The following is a 12,240-nucleotide window of genomic DNA, read 5'->3' as shown; positions in this document are numbered from 1 at the left end:
GTTTGATGCCAGTGATGAACAATTTAATATATGCAGAATAAAGATGGCTGCCAAGAATGGTAACATGACAAAACTGATTAAATACCTGAATGTGCATGGAATACATTTAGGAGGAAAAAAATGGATCCATGTTAGAAAAATGCACTGCAGTCATCCTTCTCTAAGCATCCAACACAGCACCCTTCAAAATCTCCATCACCAGTTTCCCTTATGTTCTGTGACTGTTTAGGAAACAGTGTTAAAACCAGGTTCATTTCACTGAATGACAGCAGCCCAAGTCTAAAGCCTTTGAAAATCTGCTGCTAAGTCCTAAAACGCTTGCTGTACTTTTCATTCTTAACACGTGTTAATTCCTATAAGAAAAACACTCCTTGATACCAACTGAAGGGTTTAAACTAACCACTATTTTCATTATTAATTCATCTGCCAATTATTTTAGACTAAAAGACTCAGAAATGTCAGAAAAACGTCTGAAGACTGGCTGGTAAGAGAATGAAACACAACAGACAGACAGAGGTAGATGTGCTCAAACCTGTGGCAGGTATTTTACAGTTGCATGTTGGTGCAGCGACAGACAACTTTCCATCATGGAGTCCAGTCTCTCTGAGGAGCTACTGGTCAGTCCTCCCCAGTCCGTCTGACTGGGGGTGGTGCCTGCTGTTTCTGGAGAGGTCAGCGGCAGGTCGCTAGCGTAGCCCGACTCCAAAAGAGATGACTGCTCTTGTGCCCGAATTGGAGTGTCCAAGTTAAATCCCTTGACAAACATAGCATCCTGAATTGGCTTTTGAAGATTCCCTGCAACTGGAGACAAGGCCTGAGGCGTCTCGCTGTCACTTTCCCCCCTCCACACCGGAGAACCATAGTCACTGGGGTACACTGTCCTCACAACACACAGTTTACCATCAACCTCCCGGATGTGAACCACACCTTTATGTTCCCTGTCCACAGGTGTCTGGGCCACACCTGACGTCCCTTCAAGTCCTCCTTTACCTCCTCTGTCCCCCTTTTCCTCTTTCTCTGACTTCCCTCTGTCTTTCTTCTCCTTCTTTTGTCGGAGTATCCACGGTTTCTCCAGTACCCCTTGAACTTTTTCCCGAACACGACAGACCCTCCCACCACCTGGAGTAGCACTGCCCAGTCCCGGAGTGGTGTTGATTGGGGTGGTGGTGGTGGTTTGACTGGGGATGCTGGAGACATCAATGATAGCGCTAACAGTGTCTTCTTCACCGGGAAGGCAGAAGACTCCTCTCCAGGCTGGACTGGGCTTAGGGGACGCTTCAAGTATTCTGTTGCCCAAGAGACCACCGACAGCAGCACTCACAGAGCTAGGGGAAAGGGTATTGCTGTGCACATTAGTTTGAGAATGAGTTAACTGGTTTCCAGGCACTGGTATGAGGGTTGTTCTAGCTTGGCTGCTAAGATCTGCTGCTTCTATAACTGTGACCTTTTCCTCATCGTCTTCATCCTCTTCCTCTCTTTCATCACGATCATGGCTCCTTTGCTGTTCGGAGTCATCCAGGTCTACCTCCCCTTTCCTGGATTTCTTGCCCTTGTGCTTACGTCTGAAGCGCAGACGTTTCTTTGGTGAAAGTGGGGGGACTCCACTCAGTTGGCCATCTCGGGGAGGTCTGACACAGCCCATTGAGTTTCCCATTGCTTTGATGAAGGGGAACAGTGTTCAAAATATGAAAATACAGCAAGTACAAACAGAGAGAGTCACATTAATATTCATTCAGTGTTGCACAGTCATTCCAGTTATTTTTGAGCGAGTGTCATCCCTCTATAAATGAAGCAGAAATGTTCAGATAGGCTGGCAAGTGAATGACAGGACCTTGTTAATTTGACACCTCAGAGTAATGTAAAGTTAAGGAAAGCAGGTTCGGCTCCATTTTCTGTGGCACCACCTTAAATATAACTCGGTGAACTGTGATGCGAGATGGAATGAGCTGTCACTGGAGGAGAGAGAGCGAAAGTCAGGCTTTACCTCGGGCAATTATTGGTTCAGTCACGGGGCAGGCAGCTGCAGGCCGACATGTCACAGCGAATACTGTCCTACCTCTTCCCTTCGCCTCACCTGACTCGTATACAGGCCACGCATTGGCCAGTCTGGTTTCTGCTCCATGTACATGCGGTCAGCTGTCTGCTTTACTTGTTCTGTTTTCTTGATCCCTGAAGACTTGTGGTCGCAGTCAAGGACACAAGGACATGTCAGCAGAGGGAGGAAAAACACATGTGGTAAGGGTCAGGCAGCTGATTTATCGCAGAGTTCCTGGCAGGTAAGTAGGTAAGGCGAAGCGTCAGGATGATAAGTGTGGGAGAGAGAAAAATGTAGTGCAGTTCGGTGGTATTCAGCCCATTAGTGAGGCTTCGGCTGCTTCACAATACACTGCATGTGCCTGTGTGTGAGATGAACCTTGAGTGTGAAAATCTGTGTGCGCTGCCTGAATCCTGGATGTGTGGAGATCAGAAGCGGTCTCATCTCATATCCTGATTCGATATTTAAATAGGGATGATGATTACCACTCAGTGACGTTGAGAATAAAAACTATATTCCTCGGTGATTCCTTTCAGATTCCTCCACGGACAAACAGTGGTGAATACTTGTCATTATTTCCAGGTGTGATGGTGTCATCCCCAACCTCCGATTATTCTCAGGTCCAGTTGCTACCCAAGTTCATGAATTAATGATACCTCACTCCCCAACAGTTGTAATGTTATTTCAGTGGAAGACCAGAGAATTAGGATCTGTAACAGAAGTCAGCCCCGCAGCAGAGGTACATAGGAATCCTATCTGTCACGGTAGTCGTAGTGGAAGCAGCATTAACAGTGATGTTGTCGATATCCTGCGTAGTAAAAGGCGAAGCTTGGTGTCTCATTCTGCAGAAGCAGCACAGTATCCAGATTGGTCGTGGGTGAGAGATAGTGTGCAGTCAGCCAATGCTGCCACAGATTGCTGGAAGACGCAGCCAATACTCTGACAGCTTGTTAAATACTCAATCAGAGCATCGGCTGGCTTCCCACCTCGGTGCGCCTTCTCGTCATCCTCCCACAATTTATCCTGCTCATTGAGCTACTGTTTCATGTGTGTTTGTCCTATTAAAGGGCTGTTGTCAATATGTCGGAATCCAAAATCCTTGGCGTTAAATTCTCCCATTGAAAGATTGAAAGTAAAGTTCACACGCACCTTTTTGTCATCCACAGCTGTCAGATACCTGTGGAATAATTCATCAAAGGCCAAAAAAATGCCAATAGTGACTGTGTAGCTTAAGTAGGGTGCAGCTGAATGCAGACAGGCTCCACCTTTCCCCAGACAGCTTAGCATCACATGCCTCTACCCTGGATACCAGTCGAGAGATTCCCCGACCCCCTAAGGTTCCAGAGTTGGCTAGTGATCCATTGCTGTCCAATCATAAACCTCCTGTGTCCTGCTGTCAAGTCTGCCAGCCGAGCTTCCCCTTCATCAGGTGGTGCAGTGCGACGATGCAACAGTCTGGCAAAATCCACAGTTTGCAGGAGGTGGGGGGTATTTAGGCTGTGTTACACCGAGGCAAAAAGGCAAATGAAAAAGCTCTTGTTTGCTCCGTGTTCCTCTCTGGTGCCTTTTCGTCTCTGAATAGCTCCTCACGTCCACCTGATCTAATTAGGAAGAGGCAGCTGGACTCTGGGGCAGAAGAGGTTGTAAGGAGCAAGAGACTTGTCCTCAGTTGGGTTAACTTGAGTCTTTGATAGATGCAGCTTTAACAGACAGACCTAGTTCACGTACAGATGTGCATCTGGAGCCGAGCCAAGAGTATTTAGCATCCGCTGAAGGTTAGTCCTGAACTTCACACACAGCACGGCAGCATAACAAGGTTCTGCACTCTCCTTAAAAAACAAAGACCCACAGGAAAAGGAACACAGGGCGTCCCCCGACTAGAAGGACACCGTGGCTCCGTCGGATAAGCATGGCTGGATTGATCCGATTGATACGGTGAAAGCTACAAGAACAGCAAGTGAGCAGCTGTTCAAGACAGAGTGTGTGTGTGTGTTTGTGCCTGCAAGGTTGGGCGGTCCCCTGGTCAGCTGTGAGCCCTTCTGCATACGTGTACACCAGTGTGTCTTGTCCTGTTTTGTGGTTGGAGGCCTGCGGATCAGTTGGAGCCGGCAGCTCCAGTGACAGCAGGCAGCCTGGATTCGCCTCTCCCTCGGCTGGCTTCGCTTCTCCGCTCTATCCCTCGCTTGCAGACGCCGGTAGCGGGAGGGAAAAGCTTTTATCTCCCGGCTGCTGCAGCTTCACACTCTCTTCTGCTCGATCTCTCACTCTCACAATCCACCCCTCCCTCCTTGGCTCTCCTCCTCCTCCTCGTATTTGCTTCCTCATTGCTTGCTCTCTCTCTCTCTCTCTCTCTCTCTCTAGCTCTCTCTTTAGCTCTCTCTCTCTCGGCTGTTAGTGAGCAGCTTTCTATACCACAGAGGCTCACAAGCACACACACTTGACCCAAAAGCTTCTTCAATGGTGGGCTGCAACATGGGGGGAAAATAATTTCCAATCTGAAACTGGCAGTTGTGTCTTTGCAACACAAATAAGAATCAAGTGCACTTTTCAATCTGTTTCACTCCCTCCATCTATTCCCCTCTTGACTTTATCTGCCCGTCAAGCTACAGGTTATGAGGTTATGGGAGGAATACATCAATGGATGTGTTGCTGCCAGAAGGCTCTGCAACTTTCTACTCCAAGTGTGGAAATAAAATATTTGCAGTTTGCATAATACAGCTGAAACTAATACATATAAAAATCTTTTGTGCTTGAAGGTTGAATCAATGTTGTGCAAATGGAAGCATCAAAGTTTTCATATTTGCATTTTAGCTGAATTCGCTGATCCACAACCATACATTAATTAATACAACATTTCAGCTTGAATGCTAGTGGTAGCCTTTAAGCAGCGCAATTAGCAGACATCATCTAATAAGTATGTAAAGGAAGCAAAAACATCCTTTGGTTCATCTTTCACTCTTTTTCTTGTGATCTATTTGCAAAGAAGCATTACAAAGCCAAGGCTTGTTAAATGAGTCTTGGTTAAGTTACATTTTCATTGATGTCTATTAGATGCGCTTGACCTTTGTCTGCGGCGCAACCTTTCCTTGGAATGAATGCAGCTTCAAGTACTTGGCACAAGTAAATAAATGAAATCCTTTTACTCATAAACTACTTGTGTTCATTTAACTGAACCGCCTCATGCTCCTTCCACACGATGTCATTTCATATTACTTAGTTAGATGTTCAGTTGACTGTTGTATAATGTTCTTCATTTATGACTAAACTATCCATAAAGTCAGTCTAATGTTGCTACAAGTCATTTGCAAATAATATATGTCAGCTTTGTCATGATACAAACAGTGGTTGCATAATATTTACAACAAGTAGTAACTACTGCAAACAAACAGCACTTCGGAAAAGGAGAGGAGGAGGAAGAAAAGGAGCAAGTAAGAAAATTTGAAGGAATTAAGAGAAAAGTTGAGGGACAGAAGAAAAACAGGGAATGACAATGAAAGGCTCAAGAAATGATGTGAGATGCATTAAACAAATACATGGAAACAATAGAAATATGTCAACTATAACAGATTTATGCAGCGGGAGCTAATCCTTCACAGGCGATGTCAAAAAGCAAAGTTCGAAAGGTGATTATGCTGTAATTTAGGATTTACAGGATTTTTCCATCAATGTGATGAAATACTATGATGTTACACAGAGCAAATCCACCAGATTAGGGATGAAACAGGTTTTTCAATATGTTTTTAAAGGCAGTTTCAAGCAATAACAGTCCCTAAAAGAGCAACAGAGGAAAAGATTATTAAACAATCAGGCTACAAATCCAAATACATTGTAGTTTCAGGTAGTCGTGCACAGGACATCGGAGACATTTCACTGATGGAAGTGGCCAATATTTATCTGTTGAGTTTAATTATTAATAAATCTGAACTTAAAGACTGCTTGATGAGAGGCTTAAAGGCTTAAATGCACTACCATTAGCATATAGAAGAAAATAAACACAAAATAAAATCAATATAGTAAATGTCCTTCTGTTACTCTTTCTTTTTATCACTGAATATTGAATATGTTTAGGTTTTCGTCTGTTAATCAGGTAAAAAAAAAAAATATGATGATGATGAAGATATTTTGGGCTCAGGGACTTTGAGATTTTTATTTCGTTTTATTTATTACAAAAAATATCAATCAAATCAATGAAATACAACTTTACTTCTGAATAAATCTTCAAATACACTTATTTAACTCCCTCCTACACCAGAGGACACTTATAAGCTCCATCCACTGACACTCATATATGATTCTATACAGTTCATCGTGGCTCAAACACTGCAGTAGACCAGGGTGTATGAAGTCATGCTATTTTGCATATAAGTGCCTAATATGTAGGAAACATTTACATGAGGAATGACATGGATGGCAACCACTAACAGGCAGTACTCTCTGGTGAAAGCAGCGGTAATCCATCTCTTCTCATTAACCAGAAAGCATAAGAGACCAACACACAAGGAGATGCATGAGCCAATGGGAGACGAGCACTAATCAAGTCCCAGAGGCTTTCATCCCCTGGCTGTGGCTGCATGCCATCATGAACTGTGGTAATAAGACCACAGCCTTCTCCTGAACCCGGCGTCAGCGCTTCACCAGACACAGCGGACGTACATCAGACCGTCACCGCCCTTTGATCACATATGAAGAGGGGTTTTTACTGATAATGTGTGTAAAGCTGACTGACTGATGTTAAGATTAGAGCACGTTTCAGACTCAAACTGTGCTCTGAAATCTGAAAAGCAAATCTTCAAGACCCCTTCAGTCAAGTTCCAGGACATAAAAGTAAATATAAAACAAAAATGCGCTGATTTGAGTTTAGTATGTGATGTTTACATCATTAGAAAACTGTTATATTCTCCTGCAGACTCAAAGAAAAATGTAGAATTTGTACATATCGTTAACACCATAGCATCATTTCCCAAGTCGTATTTTTGGCCAAATTGTGATATCTGCGTAACTTTATTCTCCTTACACTGCTGCTTCATTTTTCATCATTAGCTATGACCTGAAAATATATGACATAGGCAATTATGCTAAAAGGCTAATTGTATGCTAAAGTTCACCTGCTGGGCACAAGATAATTTTTTTCTCAGAAAAATCTACATTACATTTCTGTGGAGTAATGAGTATAACGTTATAAATTGCATACTACATCAAAAAGGTCTATAAAAATGTAGTGTCACTTAGAATTATTATTATTATTTTTTTTTTACATCAAACTCTGTGCAGACATGTGTGCACTGGAAATCAAACACTGCACTAAGCAAATACTGTTTAAAGCTTCTGTTTTTTTTAGCTGTGGAAAACTTTAAAAGCCTAAATAACCACCCAAATCCACCACACAGTAAAAAACACAATTACTCTGATAAGGGTCCACTTCATTATGTTGCTCTGAGCAGATATTGCTGCTGCTGCAACATCTAAACCAATGTTGAGTAGATAAAGAAGCTTAGGGTTTTCTAAAGCACTTCAGATGAATATAGGCTGAGCCTTTTAGTTGCTGTTTTTGCTGTTTTGGCCTCCACATTCATACTAATGCTGCACTTCTGAAAATAGGACTCCCTTCTAAACGTCACTCACTTAAGTTCATCTGGCCGACAGTGCGACAGCCTGAGGAATGCGCAGCTTAAACTGACATTGATGGTGATGAATTGACGCAATAAGGACTGAATGTGTAGTTAATAGAAGCACAAATAAAGTGACTGTGCCTTAAAGCAGGTCAGAGGTGCAGTGATGTATCTCCTCCGCAGCTCACAAACTCAGATTAACAGTGACACACAGCCACATTATCCAATCACTGGTAGACACAGTGCATCAGGAGGCGGGTTTTCAGATGGAGAGGTCTCTGTTTGGTTAGCAACTTCCAGCAAGTTATCTGTGATACTGGGTTAACTAGTGACACCTAGTGGTTAAACTGGGCAACTACAAACGTGATATATGCATTTAGACAAGTGATGGCATGTACACATGTTGAGAAATGTGTGCCCTGCAGGTCTGGGAGCTCAGTTAACTCCACCACGTAAATAAGTTCACGTTTTCAGAGTCATAAAATTCAAAATATGGACAAACACCAGTGAAAAATCAACACTAGCTCAATGAAAAGGCTCCTTTCTGATGTGCTTAGTCACTAATTTAACGTCCTGGTCACGCACACCCGGAGGCATGTTTCTAAAAATGACTTTTTCATCACCACAGTCATTATGAGCAGACCGATGTGACTGCTGGGAATAAAGTGGAAATGATAGATAGCACCGCTGATCTAGGGTGAGTATTTCTGTCATGGTTCTGTGCAAATGACACAACAGTGATTTAATCAATAACACAAATCCATCTTGAGGTAATACGTGGTGGAAAGGCGACATGCTACATATTTCAGTCAGCCCCAGTCTCCTGCATGTGTTTACGATAAACCATCTACCCACTAAGATGCTACGGGAACGCAGAGTTCTTCCTTTGTCAGTGGATTTTCTCACTGCGGCTCTAATAGAAAGTTGTCGTCATCCCCTGAACCCAGTGAACTCTGGAAACTGTGAAACTATTAGCCGTGCTCTTGGCTCGGTTCCCTCCCTGCACTGCCTTTTCCGTCTTTCATTAAACTCCTGCAGCCTCTGCCAGCCGTCTTCCTGTCCATCATCTGTGGGTTAGTCCTCTGTTCCTCCTCTTGCATCACTTCATCACTCTAACTCTCTGTAACACCACGTTCTGCTGACTCACTCTCAGCGAAACGGTCGCCGGGGTGTCGTGCACTCGTGTTTCCATGGCAACCCGCTGGCAGTTTCACCTTGTTAAGGGTCAAATCGCAGCACAATGGAGTGGTCAGCTGCAGCAGAAGTCAACTAGTTTACTCTAACTTTTAAAGAGCTATTACAACCTAAACATGACTGTACTGGGATGAAATACAACAATGCCAGTTTTAAAGCATCCTGTTAATGTAATAATTTCATGGCAACAAATGAATTCCTTAGATACTATACGACAAGACTGCATGAATTGGTGAATAAGTCATTTAGTGATTATTGTGGGAAATGCACAAATTACTCATTAAGACATGTCATATTTGAATCGATTGAAAAATTCTGTCTTTTACAGGCCCTCCAGTCCATGGAATAAGTTACTTGCACACATCAAACACACTAAAAGCTTATATTCACTCAAAAAAAAAAACAAAAACACTGGAACTACTCAAGGAAATACAGTAATGCAAATGATTGTTTTGATTACCGCAATCCAAGTTGCTGTAAAGATAAAAATTTAAATGTTATAGAATTTATGTGTTGAGATGAAATTTTCAGCTTGCTGATGATAATGATTTGTAAACTTCTTTTTATTTATGTATGTATTTTGTTACTGTATTTGTATTTTAATGGACCCCAGGAGGAGTAGCAACCACTACGATGGAAGCTAATGGGGATCCATATAAACAGTAAACAACATTAAACATACATCTTAAACTAGCATAAAAAAAGATAGATTAAAAAAGATAGCATTAAAAAAAAAAAAAGAGTATCTCAAAAAACACAAAATTTGACTTTTATTTTGCATGTTCTACAGAGTACTCTGCTCAGTGGACTACATCATTATACAATAGAGCCTGTGTTCATTAATTTTCCATGTCTCTAAATTGACCACAATAAATCCTTCTAGATGCAGAATTTTAAATCCCAGCCTTAAGTGATAATATGATCACACAGACTGATGTGATTACGATTTGATTAATTGAATTATGCGATATCAAATTTCAATACTTGAGGAGTAAATGAACGCAGGAGCTTCTACAGATATTTTTAGTGATATTATCAATAAAAAAACAACTTCAAGCTGTCATACATGAGCTTATTTTTTATGCTGTAAAACTGCTTTGAATGTTAAAATATCAGTGACAAAACTGCACAGAGCTGAAACAGATGACCTTGAAATAAGTGGCACAACACTTTATTAGTTTATATTTTTCATGTTAGGAAACTAAACATCTGCACTGTGATGGATAATTCTATTCTTGTTAAACTATTAGAATAATTGTAACAAAGCATAGATGAGTAACTGGTGTCGAAGCGAAGGTATCAGTATCAGGACTACAATTAATCTTTGTTCAGCTAAATTATTTTCACTCCTGATGTAGATGAAACAAACAAAAAAAAAATCTGCATATCAATAGAGGTTTGTTTCAGTCATGGTTTTTTGTTTTTGCAAAGCTGCTCTTTCTGAGATTTTTAAAGACCATATTAGACTAGTTATCACTGGAATGTGTGTGTTTTGGCTTTTTATTGAATGCAGTTACAGAATCAGCAATTTAGGGCTTAAGACCATGAATAAACCTTTCACTCATTCTCCTTCTTCACTACTACTCAGCCTTTTTCAGTTTTGGTACATGGTTCTGATCTGTGCTTCGGTGATAATAGCGGCACCACCAGACTCATTCTTTATCTTCAGGTTCTCAGACGGTTTGACAGTAGCTGATAACATACAGTAAGTGTTCAGTTTTATCCAGCTCTCCTTTTTCCTCTGTTTTGTGGATGTCCCTGAATAACATATCCACACCCTCCTCTGTTAACTCTGCACCCACTGCTTTGGTTTAATTTTTTTTCCACATTTATGCAGATGGTGGAGGTCGCCTCAGAGCTGAAGGTGAAGTTACACTTTAAGATAATAAAAGACTGTTTTCTTCTTTGTGTTAAATTGCTTTTGTGTGTTGCACAGCTGTTAATGCATGACTCGACTCAGCGCTAATGGAGTCCTGCTGTAATGATCTGAACTGAGAACAACCCTGTCTGGAGGCTACAGCGATGCAGGAACATTTAATCCACAACAGCAATCAGAGCGAATGAACCCCAGCCCACATGACTGACTGGACTAAACAGAGAGCACTTCAGCAAAAAATCAAGTTGTGCGATGGGATGGTACATACGTAGTGACATTAGACAAAGCATACTTTATTTTATGCATACATCTTCAGTGTTTCCTGTGGAATTGATTTCTTGGTATGGTGGTGTGTAATCAGGGGATGTGCGCGTAAGTCGGCTGGTTTCCATAGTATTTATTCAATAACAGAGGTATATACGGGGCAGTGTGGTCCGTGCCACCTGTACCTCACAATGGGTACACGCAAACTGAAAGTGAACCTTAACACGCATTACTGATTCCTCTATGTCTCCTGCTGTTGTGAAGCTCATTTAACTTTTCCCTACCTCCTGAAACTTTGCAAATTTTCATTTAAGGGGGCAGGACGTGTGTTTATGGCGGCATTGCCCCCTCTAGAACCGGCCCAGAGTTCTATTATATATTATACATATATGTATAATAAGTCTAATGCAACGGTGCCGATTTTTTGTATCAAATGTATGGTGTAGCGGCAAGGATTTACCAGCGGAAACACTGCATCTTACTCTTTAAGGCAACACTGCACAGCTGTAGTACAGTTAAATCTAACAATGTGGCCTTTTCTACATGCAAAAAATAGAAAACGAATAAACCTGTTAGCTGTTTGTGTAATACTAACAATAAATACTCAGTTATAACGATTGTTTATATGTTTGGGTCTGGGAGTCCATATGAGCAGTCATATTTATTTATGGTATAATCCTCCCACGCACACAGTGATGCCTGAAGTGACAGCAGCACAAACATAGTATAAATAAACTAAACCACAGTTCTGGCTCAGATGGAAGTTTAAGGACTGAACATATTGGTCCTTGTGCAGTTTTAGTGTCTGACTGTCAAACTGAAGCCAAAGAGTGTCCTCCTTTAGGGACATAGAGGACGTCTTTTCAACAAAGCTCTGCCTAAAGGCTGTTTTATAGGACCGACAACATCATCACATCACAAGAATGTCCAAATATCAGAAGACAGACACACAGCATTTTTTCAACACAAATCCAGCCACATAAGCACCACCCTGTCAGCCATGTGTTGACTTTATTATATGGAAACACAAGGTTTAATTTCTAAATTTAAAGGTTTTCTGTTCCCAACTCCACTGGATAATTGTATTCCTTCTACACAGATTGAAGTAGTAAAGTAAACCCTCACAGTGGCAGGAAAAACACAACACTCTTACATCCAAACTGTATCTGGATCAGATGAACACATGTATGAACATTAACACACACTGACTGATCTCCATCCCAGTGAAGGGAAACAACTTCTACTGTTGCATAATTTAACAT

The 12,240-nt window shown here is 41.7% G+C and overlaps 1 protein-coding gene across 1 annotated transcript in view; it reads right to left on the bottom strand.

The window, feature by feature from the left end:
- Positions 1 to 12,240, bottom strand: part of macf1a (microtubule actin crosslinking factor 1a) — a 377,887-nt gene that overhangs the window by 180,199 nt on the left and 185,448 nt on the right.

The sequence above is a fragment of the Sphaeramia orbicularis genome, chromosome 11 (genome assembly GCF_902148855.1).
Source record: "Sphaeramia orbicularis chromosome 11, fSphaOr1.1, whole genome shotgun sequence".
NCBI classification, from domain to species: Eukaryota; Metazoa; Chordata; class Actinopteri; order Kurtiformes; family Apogonidae; genus Sphaeramia; species Sphaeramia orbicularis.
The sequence above is the reverse complement of the archived record's forward strand: the minus strand, read 5'-3'. Positions and strand labels throughout refer to the sequence as shown.